Here is a 19,708-nt window from a genome sequence, read left to right as displayed (position 1 = left end):
TAGAAAATTTCACAGGGGCTGAAAAGAACATTATAATTTCAAGAGCAACTTAACCGGACTTATTTTTACAAAATTGTTGAAACTGTGAAGCAAAACAACGAACAGATGCCATTTTCTTTAGATTCGTTATAAAAAATCATGAAAACCTGTCAATTTGATACGAAAAGACTACGTGTTAAAAGATGTCGAAGTATTTGTCATGATTTCTAACCGGTTAACAAATTTTGGGATACATTTGTTAGAAATCTGAGACCCTTTACATTGAATTTTTTTTTTATTCACCATGTTTTTATATTAAAAAATGGGGAAATCATAATTTATAACCGGGGAAAAACCTGGGAAATACCGGGAAATACTTTGGAATTTCAAAATGAAAAACGCTAGCAACCCTGTGTTTTGTTAATTCGTAATTTTCCTAATAACCTCCATGTCTTCTCCCCCATGAAGGTTTATGAGCATCTCACAAAATATATTAACAAAAAACTATGACAAAACTCTTGAAAATTCACCATATTGATGAAAAAAATTCTTAATTTTATCCCTTGTTAGGTTTGGAAGAAATTAAACATCAAAACCAGCTGTTTAATTTTAGATACAACTAGAATCAATCCAGCAAATTATCCAATCAATAATTTTTATTGGTCACATCAACCAAATTCATGTTTGGTTTCTAAACTTCGGATTTTGAACCCAGCCAAGAAACTCAAGTTCCATTTTGGATAATCTTTAAGACACAAGTAACAACAAAATTACAAAACCAATAACACAAAACAGGGGAACCGCATTTTTGGTAACTTTGTTTCAATGAAAGATATTTGCGTCTTGAATTCAAATCATTTGTCAGATTTAGCCTATTACATACCTCTAGTTTTGGTAATTTAGCATTTGGAAGTGTTGAAATAAACCAGTTTTGAGTAAAATCAATCATATGTAACTAATTTACTAACAAATCACCATGACAAACAAAAAAACTGATATTAAATCTTTTTACTATCTTTTGTTCAATCAAGCATTCAGAAATTTCGGTTCATTTATTCTAAGTATCAAAGATAAAATGCTTTAAAATTGAACCTCAGCAATTTTTAGAAAATTTAATTAAAAAAATTAAAACTATTTCTTGCCTTACACAAAATCATTACTTCATTTTATATAATAATAATTTTGATTTATTTTACAACTTTGCTGAAGACTGTAAACCGATTTGACTTATAGTTGAAAAAAATAGCTAGGGATCGTTTGAGCTTTACTTCTTTTTAAAATTTCCTCAATTTTTTCTCTTTTTTCAAAATTAGAAAAAAAAATTTCTATAGGCCCCTTCCGTTTTTGGCAACACGCTCGAGAATTTTGTGTTGCCAAAATCGAAGCTGTTGATGAAAATAATCCGTTTTTATTATTAACTCAATTTTCATCCTTTTTTTGATAAATATAATGAATTCTAGTTAGTTTTTGTTATATTTTATCATGTTGTTGGCACATTTAGAACTTTTTTTGTTATGTTTAGAATGTTTGTTTTTTTTATCATATATGTTATCTTTGTCATTTTGCATCTTCTTTTAAATATTTTTTGTCATTTCTATTCTTTTGTTCGTATAGTTTTTTTGAGTTTTGATTTTTCAATTATTATATTTTTTTCATCATTTTTGGTGTTTTTTTTTTAAATTTTTGTTGTTGTTATATTTTAGCGACATTCAAGGACGTGAAAACGTAAACAAAATAGATCGAAATGAAGAAAACCCTAAATTGTGAATTTTTCACTACACAGAGGCATTTTAAGGAAAAATTCATATTTGCCACGGCCAATGACAGCATTTAAAACAAATTGGCGCTATTTTGCAAGCTTAAAATGACACAGATTCTTCAAAAGAAGAGTGGCGCGTATTAACCACTTGGGGCGTTATATGAACTTTTCCCCTATCTCGAATTCTTCCGTGCAACGATTGGTCAATGATGACATAAATGTATTATCAAAGGCAAGAGCAAAGCGCCATTTGATAACAGAGGGAATTAAAGCACTGCGACTTGAGCCCTTGAAGCGATTTCTGTCTAAGTTGAAGAAGAAACAGCTGATCGTCGTGTTGTCAGACGAGAAACATTTTTCGATAGATGCGGTTTTAAATTCTTTTATTCTTTATTCTTTATTGGAGGGGAAAAAGCCCATATAAGTTGGATTGGATCCCTCTCATATGCGCGTAAAAACCCTCATCTTTTGCATCAACAGATTACAATTTAAATCCAAATGATACATCGAGTACTTAAAATTAATACAACTTACAATCTAGCACTGTTTGCACATTTAAGTATAGATAAGCCTTAATTACGAAAGCTCTCTGCGAAATTTACGTTTTAATGTGTTGTGGGATAAATGAAAATCAAAAGCTGATGATACGCGATTGAATGTTCTAAATATTCTAACAAGTGGTGCATTTTGACCGTAGTTTGTAGAAGCATGTGGAAGGACCAGGAAAGATTGAGACGAAGGTTTCTGGGCCTTACATTAAAATTTAAACTTTCTAAAATTTGAGGACAATCAACATTACCGAGAATGATGTCGGATGTGAAGGATGCATCTAAGACAGCTCGACAAGAAGAGTATCAAGTCCTATAAGATTGCATTCACAATTCACATAGGGATCGTCATATTTGACCCCTGAAGGCTAAGGATGTTTCAAAAAATGTGAATATCAATCAAGTTTACCACCAAGTATCTCGGAGGAGTGATTGTATTTGAAGTTAAAAGTTAATTATGCAAAAGTTAATTATGCAGTCTATATGAACATTTTGAATAATCAGGGGCTTCTGAGGATTCGGGCAAAGTTCGGTGAATCGAGAATATGGCACTCGAGAATTTTTTTCCAAAAAAAATGGAATCCTTGCCATTTCTCGAAACGGACCCTAACCTGGTTAGAGGAGAATATGAAGTGACCGAAGGATCTTTGGCCTCTGCTGCACGTCCGGATTGCAATCTCCTCGACTGTTTGATATAGACGTACATTTGTTCAAGCGAAGGCCCCAAGTGTCCCAAGTGTCGATTTCTGAAGACTTCCATTCAGATCTTGCCTGGAAAGGATAGTTGAGAACAAAGGTGGAGACATCGAATTATTGTTTCTTAATATGATATCTACATTCCTGAATGAATGAAAAATAAAAAATATTTAAATCATGTAAATATAAAAAAATCCTTTTTGAACCTTGATGACATATTTTCGCATTTTTTATGGGTCATACTGTAGTTTTGTCAGAATCAAATGTGTAATGTGTATTATGAAGAGGGTCTCTTGTACTTACGGTGTTTTCAAATCTAAAGTGTAGGTCTATCTTAATCCTAAACTTAATACAGTAGCGATAATAGCTTACACATGCCTGTTGGAGTAAATCACAGTGATTCATAAATTTTTAACTGGGGCATTATTTTTCCGACTGCATAAAACAGCGATTCATATGCGTAATTGCAGCAAACAAACAGAATGAAGAGTGATACAATTGTTTTGTATTATTTTGAATTATTGTGTGTGGTATATCTATATATTTTTCTTGGAATCCCCTTTGTTGAGTATTGTCAAAATAGAAAGATATGAGTTACATCAAATGTGATTATACTACCTACATATTCGTAAAAGATTTATAATTTTTAGATGTAGCAAATTATATGACAAATCAAACCATCAAGTTCCTTAATATCTTCCAATCAATTGTATGTTTGGATCTTACGTCAAAAATCTCTATACTTACCACTCCGTGATTTCTTTAACACAGAGATAAATGCTCTTCAACTTTCCGGCAGCGAAATCACTTAAGAAGACTTCGCTCTTTCGATATCGACTATTTTAGGTGGCAGTGGCAGTTCAATTTTCTTCTAGGGAACTCACGATTCACTTCGCACCTCATTTGGTTTGTGGAGCGACGTATTTTCTTAAAGGCTGGGGACAGGCCGAACAGAATAAACTAAAAGGAGGCTAGAGGAGTTGCCGGGATGGAGTGCAGATGATTTTACAAGTTTACTTACCCGATAGACGAAGACGATGGCGACGGCGGTTGACTATTTTGCATTTATACTTTATGTGATGCACATGCACTTGCAGAACGTGGATACGTGCCCTGAGCAGTTTTTTGCTCCCCTGACGTAGCATATGTGTGTAGGAAAACACTTAGGATTCCTTTCTCGAATCTTGCAACTTAATTATGCCCATGGAAAGACGTTCACGAGAAAAATGCTAATCATAAGTTCTATTGCTTTAAATCAATGTTCAATTTCTTTTTTTTTTCAAGGGAGTTTAACTGCCAGGGTGATTCTTCCCTTAAATTCAATTTCTTTGAAGACCGGGAGACTTTAAATGTTTAAAAAAATTCCTATGTATTTATATTTTCTCCTTTTGTGGCTTGTGATTTATGTAGCTATAATATTCAAAACGAAAATTTGAAGTACATCCTGGCTGAATGAATGTATGAGCGAAGATAATTGAAGATTTGTATTGGCTCCTGTGGCTGAATTCAAAGGAAGTCACCGACTTCTTTTGTTCGGGTATTTGGAGGAAATTTTACAGAAATTTTAAACAAACAGAAATGTAATTTATTTTTTAAAACATAAGTGAAAACGTTTCACAATCTTCAACTGAGTTGTTCAATAAATTCAAGTCTGTAATATCAAAAATCGTCATTTCCAAGAAAAGCTGAAACTTTTTGTATTAAATTTACTAAATGCTGTGGAATTTTCTAAGAATTCCCCTGTTCCCTGTCAATGTGGGAAAAACATAGGCATAATTAACTTACACAGTAAATATCGGAGACTCAATTCAACACTTTATACCTTATCAATGTACAAATATTTACGATATTAAAAACCACATTTTTGTTGAAAAGATTTTGATGTTAGGCTTTATGTAGTTGTGAACAAATTGAACATCGCCAAAACATGACGATTGCAGCCTTTCGAAAGCTGATGCAACTTTTTTTTTCATTGGTAAACAGTTTGTATGGGACCGTCAATGAGGGAAAAAGTGTATAAACTGCGATGAAATTCAATATCTTCCTTCCTTCATAAACCAAAACTATTAAAATATACGTTACTTTAGTAAAAATGTCAGGAAAATCGATTGGAAATTATTTCAGACGACGCACGAGCTTACGAACGGAGATATATTGGCTTTTAATCCCCAATTCCCCTATATTTTGTTCCCCCATAGAAAAATACTGACTTGAACTAGAAAATTTTGACCACTCTTGTGAGTTTTTTTTTTTGAGGAATCAAATGAAGGCTATTTGAGCTACCACAAGCTTGGGAAAATGGAGTTATGGCTGATTTTACCCTCAACTCCCCTATATTTTTCAATAAATAAGTTCGGACTTCAAAATTTTGAATCAAATGAGACTTATCTAGTGTGTTTTTTCCGAAAAATCGAATGAAGGCTGTTTGAGCCACCGCAGAAATCGGGAAATTGAGTTAAGAGGGTTTTACACACAATTTCCCTACATTTTTCAAATATTTCAGAAAAAGCATGTTCGGATTTCAAAATTTTGAACCACATGGGACTCATCTTATGTGTTTTTTTCCTAGGAATCGAACGAAGGCTGTTTAAGCTACCGCAAGCATTGTAAAATGAGCTATGGCTGTTTTTACCCTCAATTCCCCTAATTTTTCAAATGAGAGCAAAGCATGTTCTGACTTGCAAATTTTGAATCAAATGAGATCTATCTTGTGTGTTTTTTTTTTCGAGGAGTCGAATGAAGGCTGTGTAAGCCACCGTATTCATCTTCAAACGGAGTTGTGGCTGCACAGCAAAAATTATTTCCTGTAAAATTACGCAATGTCCTGTAACAAAAAGGAGCAGAACATTTACCGTTATTTTACAGGTCGAAAAAAAAATTACGTGACATTTAATTTTCAGTGTACAACTTTTTTACAGGACATTTGCTGTAATAATAAATGAATCTTCGTTAACTTTCATGGAAAACAATTTAAAATTACAGGTTTTGACAATTACAGGTTGATTTATTTTAAAGGTTGCAGTTTCAGTGACACGTAATATTCAAAAAAAAAATTCTCTGTATTTTACCCTCAATTTCCCAAAATGTTTAATACCCAAGCAACCAAAAGTCGCATTTTTACTTGAAGATGGAACTCCGAAGTTCACATTTGGCTGAAAAAATGTTTTACGGGAACTTCAGGTGACTCTTGTTGCGTAAAAGTTACTCAGGAACTTCCATCGCCCTTTGAAAGGTTGAACTATCGATAACGTAACTTCTAAGCGCTTTTAATGGAACTTCTTTCAAGAAGGTCGATAACGTTCGCGTAACATTCTAAAACGCACCATTAAGATACTTGAAGGTGTTTTAAAGAACCTTTATGGGAATTCTAAGCGACATGTCAAAAATTTCTGTCAATTTCTTGTCATTGTATTTGTTTTGTTTATATCTGTACTTATATTTACAAATGGAATTCAAGATTTTTTCGATTTTTTCTCATAAATGTTAAGATATTCGAATAAATTTTTGATGATGCGAATTTTTGTTATTACTCATATTATGTACTGAAAGTCCTTTAAACGAAATAAGGTACAATCTATTGACCAACCTATTCAATTATCTCAAATGACATTAAGTTTAAATACTAATTATTACAGTGGCAATGAACTATTGCTGGGTTGGTCGAGAGGCTGGTGAGTTTCATTGCTACCTAGAGAGCAGCGGTTCAATTCTCTAGGCGTAAGCAACATTTGTAATCAAAACAATATAATTAGAACCAATGAGATAGACCAAGATAGACTAGCAACCTAAGAATCTGACATCTGGTTGTCAGAGCAATCTGTCAATCGGGTTTTTTTTGACATTCTCTTAGAAGCTGAATAGCGTTCTCTACAGCCACCTAAACGAACTCGAAAGTAGCTTTAAGAACTTAAATTTTGGGCCGATTAGCATTCTCTTCAGACACAAACGAGAGCTGATTAAGCTTCTATGGAACCTTTTTAAGAGAATACTGGTTGCTTGGGTATAGTTCAGAAAATGCTTTTTTCTGAGGAATCGAATGAAAGCTATTTGAGTCATCGCATGCGTTGGAAAATGTAGCTATGGGTGTTTTACCCACTATTTACATTTTTTCAATTAATTTAGATAAATTACAATTTTGACTTGAAAAATCCTGAACCAAATGAGACTTATCTTGTATGATTTTTGGCCGAGGAATCAAACGGCATCGTAAAATGGAGTTAAGGCTGTTTACCCTCAATAGGATAAATTGCATTCAAAACCGTATATTTGAATGCATTTTATCCTATTGATTAAGAATGAGTTATTCATCTTAAAGGTATGAATATAATTGATCATCCATATTGAAAAGTTAAAAAAACAACATAACAGTGGCAAGCACACGCCTCTGATTATTGCCGAAATCTTAGAAACTCAACCATGTCCGTTTCACATTGATAAACTGCTGCAACTTTGTAAGACAAATCCCCCCTGACTCCCTTCAATCATCTTTGCGGTGGTTGTGCATATGGTTTGGGTAACCATCTTCTGTTGTTATGTGTATTTTTCTGTTCAACTAATCTTCTGATTGCCGATGGGCCTATTTGGCAGGCCGATTGACATGAATTGAATTCTGCAATCTTAGGTTTGATTTTAATCGTAATAGTGAATAATGTGATAGCCTATTCCATTTTTATTTGTAGAATAGTTGTAGTTATGAGTTTGGTATTTTATGTTTACTGTACTCTATCTTCCATCACATTTTCCCTATTCTGGTCACCTCACCTACGAAACGCCGCAAAGATTGCTGAAGAAATTTCATGTCACTAATTAATCTTATCCACTAATGGACCATGTTAGGGCGATGCGTCTCATGAGTTGTTGTTGCCTTCGTTGGCTGCGTCGTTGTTGGCAGGCAAGTAGGAAACGTTACGGCTGAAGAAACACAGCATGACGTGACGCGCGGCCTAACCCCATCCCTGAACGGCTCCGAGAAAGGTGTGAATGCATTCCCAAATTAGTTCAAGCATCCATCCATCCCTCGTCATCCGCCAAGCCGTTCCTGCTCATAGAACCCCGTGCGTTGTGTGTGTTCCCTCTCAGGTGTAAACATACGTATTTGGCTTTGTTTTTTTTTGGCACAAATTGTGAGTGTTCTCAATTGGAGCACTCTTTTTCAATGATGGCAATGAACAGATTTTTGCTCGTTATCATCACTTTCAATTTTTGAAAGTGTTCCCTTTAGGATATAAAACTTGCCATAAATTTTAAATTAAACCCAATCTATCCCATGAGGAAGTTTAATATCCTGAATTTTTCCATTGCTGCGTTTCCTCGTCATTTAATTGTGAAATCGAATCATTCAATTAAACGGGCATTTTTCCTTGCCATTGTTCGATAAAACACCCATTCAACGGCCAGGTGCAAGTGCAACTTAATTGAACTATGCCGCCCTGCAGATTAAGGCTTGTTCTCTACTACGCGGCGGTTGTTACAGTTTATGAATAAACTTCCAGAGCTACGATGGAATGACCCGCCGCTGCGCCGGATCGCTGCTACTAAATCATTCGCTTATTAGATCGTATATCAATCAACGTTTTGCCATATATCGGAATTGACATCTGCCTGCCGGATGATATGATTCTATCCATATAGCCGGGCTCACTCCTCAGACAGAGGAAAGTGTTCAGTTGCCCTTGTAGATGCTCCGTAAATCCGCACTGCTGATGATGCTGGTGCATTTCGACCGTAAGTAGTAGTTATTCTACAGATGGTGGCGGAAGATTTTTTTTTCCTAGTGCGCCAGTGGGTATTCCGTTATTGCACATTCCGTGCAGTACTGGTTGTTCGGAGCATGAATGGCGTAAGATTTCCAAATGATTCTGACCGGGGGAAAAGTCTATCAATTGAAATTGAATTACCTTTCGCCGGGCATCAAGCAATTTTTTATTCTGAATTGGGTAAAGTTTTATTTTGGAACACAAACAACTTTTAACGAAAACATTATCTTATTCGTTTTCAGAAGAGATTAGAACTTTTAAAATATTTATATACACACCCATACAAAAATCCAATGCCTATTTAGCAAATCTCTGTGCCCAAATGCGCATCTCATTGGATAATTCACTCCAAAAAAAAAAATAGTCTGAATCGAACTCACTGCAACATTCTCATGTCGGCTTGCCAGTCCAATATCTTACTCAGTGCACCATCCAAGTCGGGTCACAAACGAAAATTTATTGTCATAGTCTTTCTGCCACTGCCTACACAGCAAAAATTATTTCCTGTAAAATTACGCAAATGGAGCAGGACATTTACCGTAATTTTACAGGTCGAAAACATAATTGCGTGACATTTAAATTTTAGTGTACAACTTTTTTACAGGACATTTGCTGTTATAATAAATTAATCTTCGTTAACTTTCAAGGAAAACAATTTTAAATTACAGGTTTTGTTAATTACAGGTGATTTATTTTAAAGGTTGCAGTTTTCAGTGACACGTAATAGTCAAAAAAAATTTCTGTGTATCACCAAAAAAACGCACCGCATTGGCCGTCTGCCGTTTGACCGGTGTGTTTTTTTCATCCTCATTTGTCCTTTGATGGGAAAGGGATGAGAATGGGATGGGAATAAGGTGGGAATGAGATTCTAGAAACTGCTTTCTATTGCCGCCCGGTTTACATACACACGCACAGCTCATCTTGGCTGGTGATTTTTTTATGTTAGTTGGAAACAAAAGATGTTTTTTCTAATACCGGTTTACCTACACCCCCAGCATTCGGCATATCATTCGACAATATCCTTGCAGGCTGATTGTTTCCATCTTGCTTTGTCTTCTGATAGGATGTGGGATATGTTTAATTTGGTTTCTTAGACATATGCAATGCGTTTGCGCTGGGAGGACAATGACAGTTATTAGAAAGCTTGTTAATGCTACTTCGGCATAGAATCTTATGCCGATAATTCCACCTCCAAGGAAGTTCATCATTGGAGTAGAGTCTGATTTGTGAGTGCAGTTACCGGAGTGAGTTCAGATTTTTTTTTCTGAGCAGGGAAAAGCCTGCGGGAGTTGAACTACTTTCAAGTTCATGCTCCCGTAGGCATTAAACCTCCTCTTCATTCTCTATTTTTTGTTTTTTTTTACATATTTTTTTTCCAAACACTGGGTTCACAAAGGTATTTCATTAATTTGTGCACTCGTTCACAATATTTAAAAGTTCATCATGATTTTTGGGAGTTGTAATGTTGACGTTGGTGTTGTTATTGGCGGTTGTGATATCGACGATGAGGCGGTTGGTGGTGGCGGTTTGTGGCGGTGGTTGGCGGAAATGAGAAAAATTAGATGTTTCAGCGTATTAGAACGTAGGTTTAAATTCGTTTAAACGTGGGGGTGGAATTTTGTACACTGGTGGGTGGGTGATTCGTGGTGGAGAGATTAAAGGATGAAGAGGATGTATGGGACGGATTGCACTCCCAGTGAGAATAATCTCTTTGAAGGGAGTACACGTCAGCTGTCATATCTTGGAATCGTTGATCGACTCAATGCTGACCGTCACGATGCTTCAATCAGGGTGACCAGCGAACCGGGATAACCGGAAAAAACCGGGAATTGGAAATAGCACCGGGAAAACTGGGAAATAACCAGGAATTGTAAATCAAAACCGGGAAAAACTGTCACCAAAAGAAATAATTTATCCTCTTAATATACTCACATACTTAATAGGAAAGTTTATCAAAAGAATTTTTTTCAGAAGCTTTAGTTAGAAATTGGTCATTTTTTTTTTTTGTTATGATTCTACAAGAGATGGAGTTGCATGTTTTTGTGTCCCAATTGAGTTTTTTCTTTAAATATTAGAAATAACCAGCCATAAGAGTCCGAATTTATAAAACCTTTTTCAAATAATTAAATAAAAACTATAATTTTGACCTTTTATTAAAAACTAGCTGACCCGGTGTGCTTTGCTACACCTTTCAAAATCAAATGATATTTTTAGGAATTATTTAAATTTTTATTGTTTTGTTGGGATTATTTTATCTAAATCAAATTGTAACGTAATTCATAGGCAACCGCTATAAAATGAGAGCTGCAGCTGGAGTTTCGATTTGCAACACAAAGATAACTTAAACTTATATTCTGAATCTTGATCTATAAATTTGTGTTAAAGATCTGATAATTTTTATCTGTTTCCTTAAGCTTCGCTTTAAAAAAGCAGGGTCCCAAATTAATCGTTCGCAAACAATCTAATTTATAAAATATGGTTGTTTTTGCTTGATATGTTCTGGATTTATGCTAAAAAACTGATAAGAGAGCCCCCCCCTATCCTTCCCTTCACCCATTACTGAATGGAGATCGTGATCTTTAATAATCATACCCATTTTTTCGTTCCCAAAAATCCTCTTGTATCAGATCTAGTTCCATTGGTTGATAATTTTTTAATCTTTACATAAATGGAGCCCCTTCCTTTCTTCCCCTCTCTACACTGTAAAGCGTAAGGGTCTGTAACAATTGTAGAAACACATCTCGCAACCAAGTACCTTTCTATGCCATATTTGTTTCCATTTGTTGGCTTCGTTAGCATAAATTGGGAACTTATGCTAACAAAATTGTATTGGCCTTACCCCCCTTCTCCCATGTACCTACTCACTGAAAGGAGAATGGTGTGTCAAATAATCATAGAATCATACCCAATTGATTTTCCATGTTAAGTTTTGTCCATTTATAGGATTTTGTAAAAAAAAGTTAAATGTAAGCTGTTCTCTTCCCTTCCCATTTTCCCAATTCTATTATCCTACTGCAAGAAAGGAATTGTTTCACATAGAAAAATTTCTCGTGTTGAAATACCATCTCATGCCGAATCTGGTTTTATTTGCGTAGTAAATTCTTGAGTTGTGCATAAACTTGAAAGGGAGTACCATCCCCCCTTCTGTTCTCCCCATTGAATGGAGGGGTGAGAACTTAATATTCATAAAATTATTTTTCGTACTCAAACACATTTTGATGCCAAATTTGGTTTCACTTGCTCGATTAATTCTCGAGTTATGCAAAAAAATTGTATGGAAGCCCCCGTTTCCCCCTTTATATCTTTCCGCTGAAAAGGTGGGGATTCAATTTATAATAGGAACATTTCTTGTATCCAAATACCCTCACATGCCGAATATGGTTCAATTTCGATCAGCTCTCCAGTTATACTAAAAATTGTAATGGAGACCTCTCCTCCTTCTTTTCATCCTCCTCTTTGAAGAAGAGAGCGATACCAAATATTCATAGAAGCATTTCTCGTACTCAAATATTGTTCCGTGAAAAATTTGGTTCTATTAGGTTGTAGTTCTTAAGTTATACAGTAAAAACTGTATGAAACTTCCTCCCTCTTTCCTTTCTCCCCGCTAGAAGTAGAAAAGGGTCTAAAACAATCATTAGTACATGTCACGTTCCCAAACACCCGCCCATGCCAAGTTTGGTTTCATTTGCTTAATTTGTTTTTGAGTTATGTAAAAAACTTTAAAAGAGGTCCCCTCCCCCCTTTATATCTCCCTACTGGAAAGAGGTTGGGTCTCAAATGATCATAGAAATATTTTTCGTATCCAAATACCCTCCTATGCTAAATTTGGTTCAATTTGCTTTATTAGTTTTTGAATTATGTAAAAAAATATAAAAGAGCCCCCCCCCCCGCTTTCTACTGAGAAGTGGGAGGGGTCTCAAATAAACATTGAAATATTTTTCGTATCCAAATACCTTCCCATGCCAAATTTGGATCCAATATCTTGATTATTTCTCCCGTTATTTGAAAAATTGTAAAGTAGGCCCCCTCCCCCCTTTATATCACCCCACTGAGAGGAGGGAGGGGTACCTTACCTTCATGGAAATATTCCTCGTTCCCAAATACCACCCCATGCCAAGTTTGATACCATTTGCTTGATTGGTTTTCGAGTTATGCAAAAAGTTGTCTTTTATTCGGGAGGCCCCTCCCCCCCTTCATGAGAGAGGGAGGGGTCTCAGACCATAATAGGAACCTTCCCCTGCCTCCAATACCCCACCCTGGCAAGTTTCACTCAAATCGGTTCAGTAGTTTCCGAGTCTATAGGGAACAGACAGACAGACAGACAGACAGACAGACAGACAGACAGACAGACAGACAGAAATTCATTTTTATATATATAGATTCAAATATAGTATTCAGAAATAATATTCATATGTGATTTGTCGACTTTCAATGGATTATCAGTATCACTCAGAATTTATGTTCAAAATTCTGATAAGAGTTTCAAAATCTGAATTTATTTTCGATTTGAATTCAAAGTTCAGGTAGAAAATTCATATTAAAAAATCAGATTATAATTTCTATTATTTATATACAAAAGTCCGACTCAAAATGCAGATGAAGAATTCATATTCAGAATTCAGGTTCAGGTTAAAATGATTAAAAAATTAGACTAAAATTTCAAATTTACACTTTAAGAAAAGATTGAAATACAATTTTCAAAGAAATATACAGCTTCAAAATCAGAGTCTGTTTTGAGAATTTCTGTGGAAAAGATAAACTTTTGAAAAACAAATCAATTTATGCAACTAAAATTAACCTAGATTTCAAAGCTGGAAACTTAGAATAGAAATTAAAAATTAAAATTCATTTCATTTCATAAATTCGAAATTTTCCAATCACTTCTATTTTAAGTGACATGTCGTTTGGAAGCTCTAAACCTCATCAGTTCTGAGTAAAATCGATATTGATAATAAATCTATATGAGGCCTTCTGAGTCAAAAGGGTATAAGTGCAAAAATGTCAGATTTTGAGTTTACACCGTCAATCTTTTATTCATATTTCAAATTTTATTTTGTGTTTTTTTTTTCAGATTTCAAGAATTTTGTTTTTATATGTTAACATTCGAAAAAAAAAGTATTTTTTTAAATATACGGAAAATAACCAAACACCACATCTTTAATGCGTGTTTTCTCGAAATTATACCCCTTTGGATCAAAAGGCTTTACAATTTCTTTAAACTTATGTTGCCCTCGAGGATTCAGATGTTTCCTAGATGTTGTAGATCTCATAATACAATGCCTTACTTTTGGCGTAAAATACTTTTAAATGTCTACGAAATTTCCGTGTTTTACAGAACCAATAAAATTCACGGTTTTCAATGAAATTGATATGGCAAAACATCTAAAATTTTGAAATCCTTCGAATGTTGTTCAGTTTTTCTTTAAAAGGTAAATACACATTTTTAGAAAAAATTTCAACGGTCAACAAAATTCTCAACCAACTCTTTAGCTGAAAAAAGCTTATTGCTAAGAATCAGCGCCTCAAATATAAAACAGTTGTTAAATCTTAACTCCTCAGAAAGGGTAAATTTTGTAAACCTGTGTTAGCAATTGAATTTAGAATAAAATATTGAAATTTAAATACTATTCATTTTCTTTTATTCTTAAAAATGGTAAAATATCTTTTCTAAGGTGTAGAAAGTATGTATCTGGGTATGTTGAAACCGGAAAAAAGATTAAAATCTTTCTGTCAAGGAAAGTTAAGGTCCTTCAGAAACGAAAAAAGTGATAAAGGAGTTCTGTCAAGTTTACAAGTCTTCTTTGGATGATATTAGCAAGTGGTTTGGCCCATTGAGTAATTTTAAGCCCGTCGATTTGCTGTTTTTGCTGGAACCACAAAGTTTAAAATTTGAGCAGCTTGAGAACTGTGTGAAAATTTTACCAGTTTTACGAACAAAGGTATTGAAATCAACGATGTCAAACTGTATGACCGATTTTGTCGCCTAAATTCGTTCATTGCGCAGCAGCAAGATGATTTCAGGAACAAACTAACTCATAAAAAATGGAAATTATTATTCCAATCAAAACAATTACCCGATCATCACTCCGAACTGCTGACGATTGCTGAATATTTCTTTGCAATTTCGGCTCACAACGCCAATGTAGAGAGGATTTTTCCCATCATCAATAGCCAGTGGACCAAGGAACGCGGAAAACTCCTTATTGACGCAGTGAGAGCGATTATCTAACTGCAATACAACAACAGGCAATTTTCATGTTCAGAGTTCCATTCCTATTTGTTGAAAAATGAAGAGTTGCTAGAAAAAATTGTCTCTTCAGAGAAATATGCTTTAGAACGAGAATAACTTCCTTTTTTTTTAAGTAAATACTAACGATAAAATATTGAATTTAAAAAATAGAATTACTTAAAAATGTGAAAAAACATTTTATATCTTAATTTGTTGTTATATCATCCTATCTTATTGAAAATTTGTGTAAAAACTTTTTTTTTTTAAATAAAAATCGACCTATTTTTATTCCTATCTTTGATTGAAAAACGTCCTGCTTTTTCATAGAATTTTGAGCAAAATGTCCTACTTCCCGAAATTTTATTCTGGTAAGCCTACATGAAAGTATTTTTTGAGAATAACCATGTCAACATCAACATCTTCATAGCATAGAGATGTATCATCTGCGAACAATCTTGTTTTCCCGAGAAGTGGTAATTCAGGTAGATCGTTTATGTACACAAGAAATAGCAAGGGACCCAGATTGCTGCCTTGGGGTACACCTACTTTCAGAGGGCGATGACTACTGTTAACTCCATTTACCACGACGAACTGATCCCTTTCATCTAGAAAGCTTTTGAAGAGCTTATGTACTCGTCCACGTATTCCGTAATAAAACAATTTTTCGAGAAGAACGGCATGGTCTATCGTGTCGAAAGCTTTCTTCAAATCCAAAAATAGTAGCTCGACTGGTTTTTTTGAGTTGATCGCATCATATACGCTTGTGAACAATTCTCCATAGGCGGTTAAATTTTATCAAACAGATTCTGTAAAGATGATTTTTTCGGTAATCATTCAATTAATCTTTTATTCGAAAATCTCCATATTTCAATTTTTCGGTAAAAAGCACGCCGCATTTAGCGCTTATGTTATATTATTAAGTCGTGATTATTTTTCTTAGAGATCTATGTGATTTAATATAAGTTTTAAATCTACTCATATTCCTAATCTTTTTATAGCATCCGGTCTCCATGTTAGTGGTCAGCTGTTTAACCCTTCGTTTCATAAAGTAACAAATTTTCAACAATTAATGTTTAAAAAAGGTGAAAAATCGTATTTATTTTATTTTTTTTCTTGATGTACTCATCATTTCCAACTGTTTAAAATGATTTTTAAGGGAAAATAAAAAAAAACATGAAATATGGGTTGATAAAATCGAGAAGAAAATCTCCCAAAAATATAAATCACGGTTTTTTCAGTAAACATTACCAGTAAATAAGACAACATTAATGAACATTAACAATTTTTTCGGCAAAAACAATCGGTTTTTCGGTAAAAATTAATGAGTGATAAGATGATAAAAGATGAACAAAACTTAGTTCTTTTAGAAATGGGACACTTTCTTTTGCTAATAGCTCGTTTACTAGTAATCAGACATTCAAAATAAAAAGTACAATCCGATCTTTTTTTTTGAAAATTTAAAATTTACGCGTTTTTTGAGATATTTATGATGCAAGAGAAAAAGAGTAACAAATTTTTCACAGCTGGTGGACTGGTGGAAAAGTATGCAAACACTGTCAGAAATGTCCACAAAGTTCAAACCAAGCATATGATCGGCAACTACGGTTAAGGGTCTTCAGAGAAGTCAAGTTTCATACTATCATTTTTGATTTTCAATAAGCGAAAAACTAAGTGTAGTTCGCTGAAATGTCAAAAAAGATTTCTCCGATAAGCTGAAAGCGTTGCCTTGTTATGAGTCATCCAAACCTTACCTCAAGAAACAATTTTTTTCAAGAATCCTCATAAGATTAAGTTTATTCCCTTCATAGAATGTATTTAGATCAAACGAATGGTTTTTGAGATACACGCATTCGTAACTATCCCATTTCTAAAAGAATTAAGCTTTATTTTCATCAAAAAATTACCATCCACCCGACCCGATGCAATTTTACAATTTTTCGGTAAAAAGTTACCGAACACTCGGTAAAAATTACTGAACAATCGGTAATACGAATGTCAAATCGATAAATCGTTTGAAGTTTATTCGATAAATATTATCGATATTTCAGTACTTTAAGCGAAGTATACCCACAATAACCACAATCCAAAAGATCATCTAAAAGAATTATCAAACTGGTTAACAAATTCCGCATGTTGAAAATTCGGTCAAAAATTGCCGAGTTCGTCGATTCTCGCAAGTAACCCTACGTGTATGCGTTACAAGGAGTACGTCAAAAAATAAACTTAGAATATCACCTTCGGGGTGTGCAGCTAAAACACACCTCAAACATCTAACAATTGTCCAAAGCATTAAAATATGTACGATTATTTCTACGCTTTTTTCTACTAGGTTATTATACAATAGACTGAGTCGATATGTGGTCATTTTTGAATTATCAAATCCTGGTGTTTACAAGGCTTCTTTCTGCTTCAAAACTGATCCATTTTTTTTTTGCAGAATCTTTAAGTAACATTTACATTATTAAATTTAAACTTTCAGGTTGGTATGGGATAATTGAATATTTTGTACTGAAAAATCAACATCATTTTTGTTTCTTCTATGGAACCGAGCTGGCTGATATTTTTTGTGTCAATTTATAAATTTTCTAAAGGAAATGTTACGCTGAACAACTTTTTCGAAGACCATAACTTCCTATTTTATTAGGCAACAAAATTATTAGCTGTTTAACAGGTGTATGTCTTTTGGCATTGAAAACCGATAAATTCAATTGACATCACTGCTGGGTGCCTAGCGAGGTATTACATAAAACTTTTCATTAAATACTTCGCGAGGCACAAGCAGTGATGTCAATTGTATTTATTGTTTTTCAATGCCAAAAGATATACCCCTGTTCAACAGCTAATTTTGTAGGAGATAATTAAAATTTTCTACGTAAATTTATTGCCTTTTACCTTCCAAATCTACTAAGTTCTAGGCATTTGATGGTCGTCGTATGTAGCTAAGCGCCACCTTAAAATACTTCCTAACCCGGAAGTAAGATCAAATTGCGAATAAGAAAACATCATATCCACTTTAATTGGGGTTCGTTAGAAAATAACGCGAATTTTAGAACATTTCATTAACCAACTTCAAAATTTTAACATCTGTTTTTTCTTTTCTCTTTCTAGGTAAGAGTCGTCAGACGTCAGCAAACCGCTTCATCAATGGTTAAATTTCCAGAAACATTTCTTGTACTCTACGCTTGAAAATTTTTCACATTTTAACACAACACAGTAGAGGCATGTCTGTTATCTCTGTCGATTGTAGTTGAACCGTTCATTGAACTTCCTGTACTACGCAGGAAACATTCTCGCCATTCTGTGCAGCAGTTCCTATTCAACATTTGTTTCAACACTAAGTAGTGCAGCAGGAAGATGCCTTTTAATCGAAGTTGTGTTATGTTTTTTGCAGTTAAAAACTGTTTTTGAAAGTAAATTTTTTTTCTCAAATCAATTATAGATTATAGTAAATTTAGTCAAATAAAACGGATGATGGTTACAAAAAACACCAGGTTATGGTGTAACTACCCAAAAATACACTGTTCGATACCTCTCAATCATCCGCCAATTAGCAAGTGATTCACACGCACTCCCATGACCGACCAGACAAACTAAGCCAGAGAGGAAAAAAAATCCACATTCTTTCGTCCGTCTGTTGATTCAGTAAGCGGAGTTAACTTTTTTTTTCTCATTGTTGCGACTTTTAGAATCTAGTAGTTAGTCGACGACGTCTAGTGTAGGATTACACAAATTCTTCAAACCACTTCACTTCACAGCCACGATAAGTACACCGAATGGGAGAATCACTCACTCAAATTCAACTCAACAAAACACAAACATTCCCGATGTTGGTGGTGGGCGCAATCGTCGTCTGCAGGAGGAAGCACAGCTTCACTGGGCGTTAGGAATTTTTATTACGCATCGTAAAGTAAGAATATCGCAATTCAGCTTTCTGTTGCTTGTTTTGGTTTTGGTACCAAAGACGCCTCCACATGGGGCGTGTAACTGATATGATTGTGTGTTATAATTGTATTTTAATTCTGATTTATTTCGAGTTAACCAGTAAAATGTACATTGTTAGGTTTTTATTTCAAATGCCTTCGTGCTGCAAAAAAAATCATTTTCTAGGCGACAATGCTTTAATCTGTACATGGTAATAAAGTGACGTCTTAATTATTTTTTTTTCATTCGGTACATCTTTTTTTACGATTCATACGGTTTACTTACGTAAAGCAGAGATTGATTGTCGCAATGTCGATTTGAAGGTTTGCGAAGAAATGCATAGCTAAAAAATATTAATAGGCAATTTTATCAAAGCCAATTAGTTTTTTGACCATGCTAAGCATTCTTGATAATGGATACTTGATATTTTTCAATTGAAATAATAATATAACTAACCTGGTGAACTCCTTCCTAGTTTTGTTCATTTAGAAACGGGACACTTTCTTTTGCTGATAGCTTACTTAATCGGACATACAAAATTTTGGCAGCATTTTGTTGCCTGTAAAATTTACTATCCGCCTTATTTATTTCAAATTTTAAAATGTTGCTTTTTATTCAGATATTTACGATGCAAGAGAAAAAATATTATGCCAGTTTCCTTCAAAATCCATCACTATCGAATCGAGAGCTGGCAAAACCGTTGATTATTCATAAATGTCTGTGCGTGAGTAGTGGAAAAGTATACAAACACTGCCAAAAATATCCACAAAGTTGGAGTCATGTGTTGGAGTGAAGCACATGATCGAAATTCAATCTCATA

At 34.3% G+C, this 19,708-nt stretch overlaps 1 protein-coding gene across 2 annotated transcripts in view; it reads left to right on the top strand.

Moving 5' to 3' along the window:
* Nucleotides 1-19,708, top strand: part of LOC129744419 (nuclear receptor-binding protein) — a 151,689-nt gene that overhangs the window by 74,783 nt on the left and 57,198 nt on the right. The window lies entirely within an intron of this gene.

The sequence above is a fragment of the Uranotaenia lowii genome, chromosome 2 (assembly GCF_029784155.1).
Source record: "Uranotaenia lowii strain MFRU-FL chromosome 2, ASM2978415v1, whole genome shotgun sequence".
Lineage (NCBI taxonomy): Eukaryota > Metazoa > Arthropoda > Insecta > Diptera > Culicidae > Uranotaenia > Uranotaenia lowii.
Note: the sequence above shows the minus strand (reverse complement) of the source record. Positions and strands in the feature narration are given on the sequence as shown.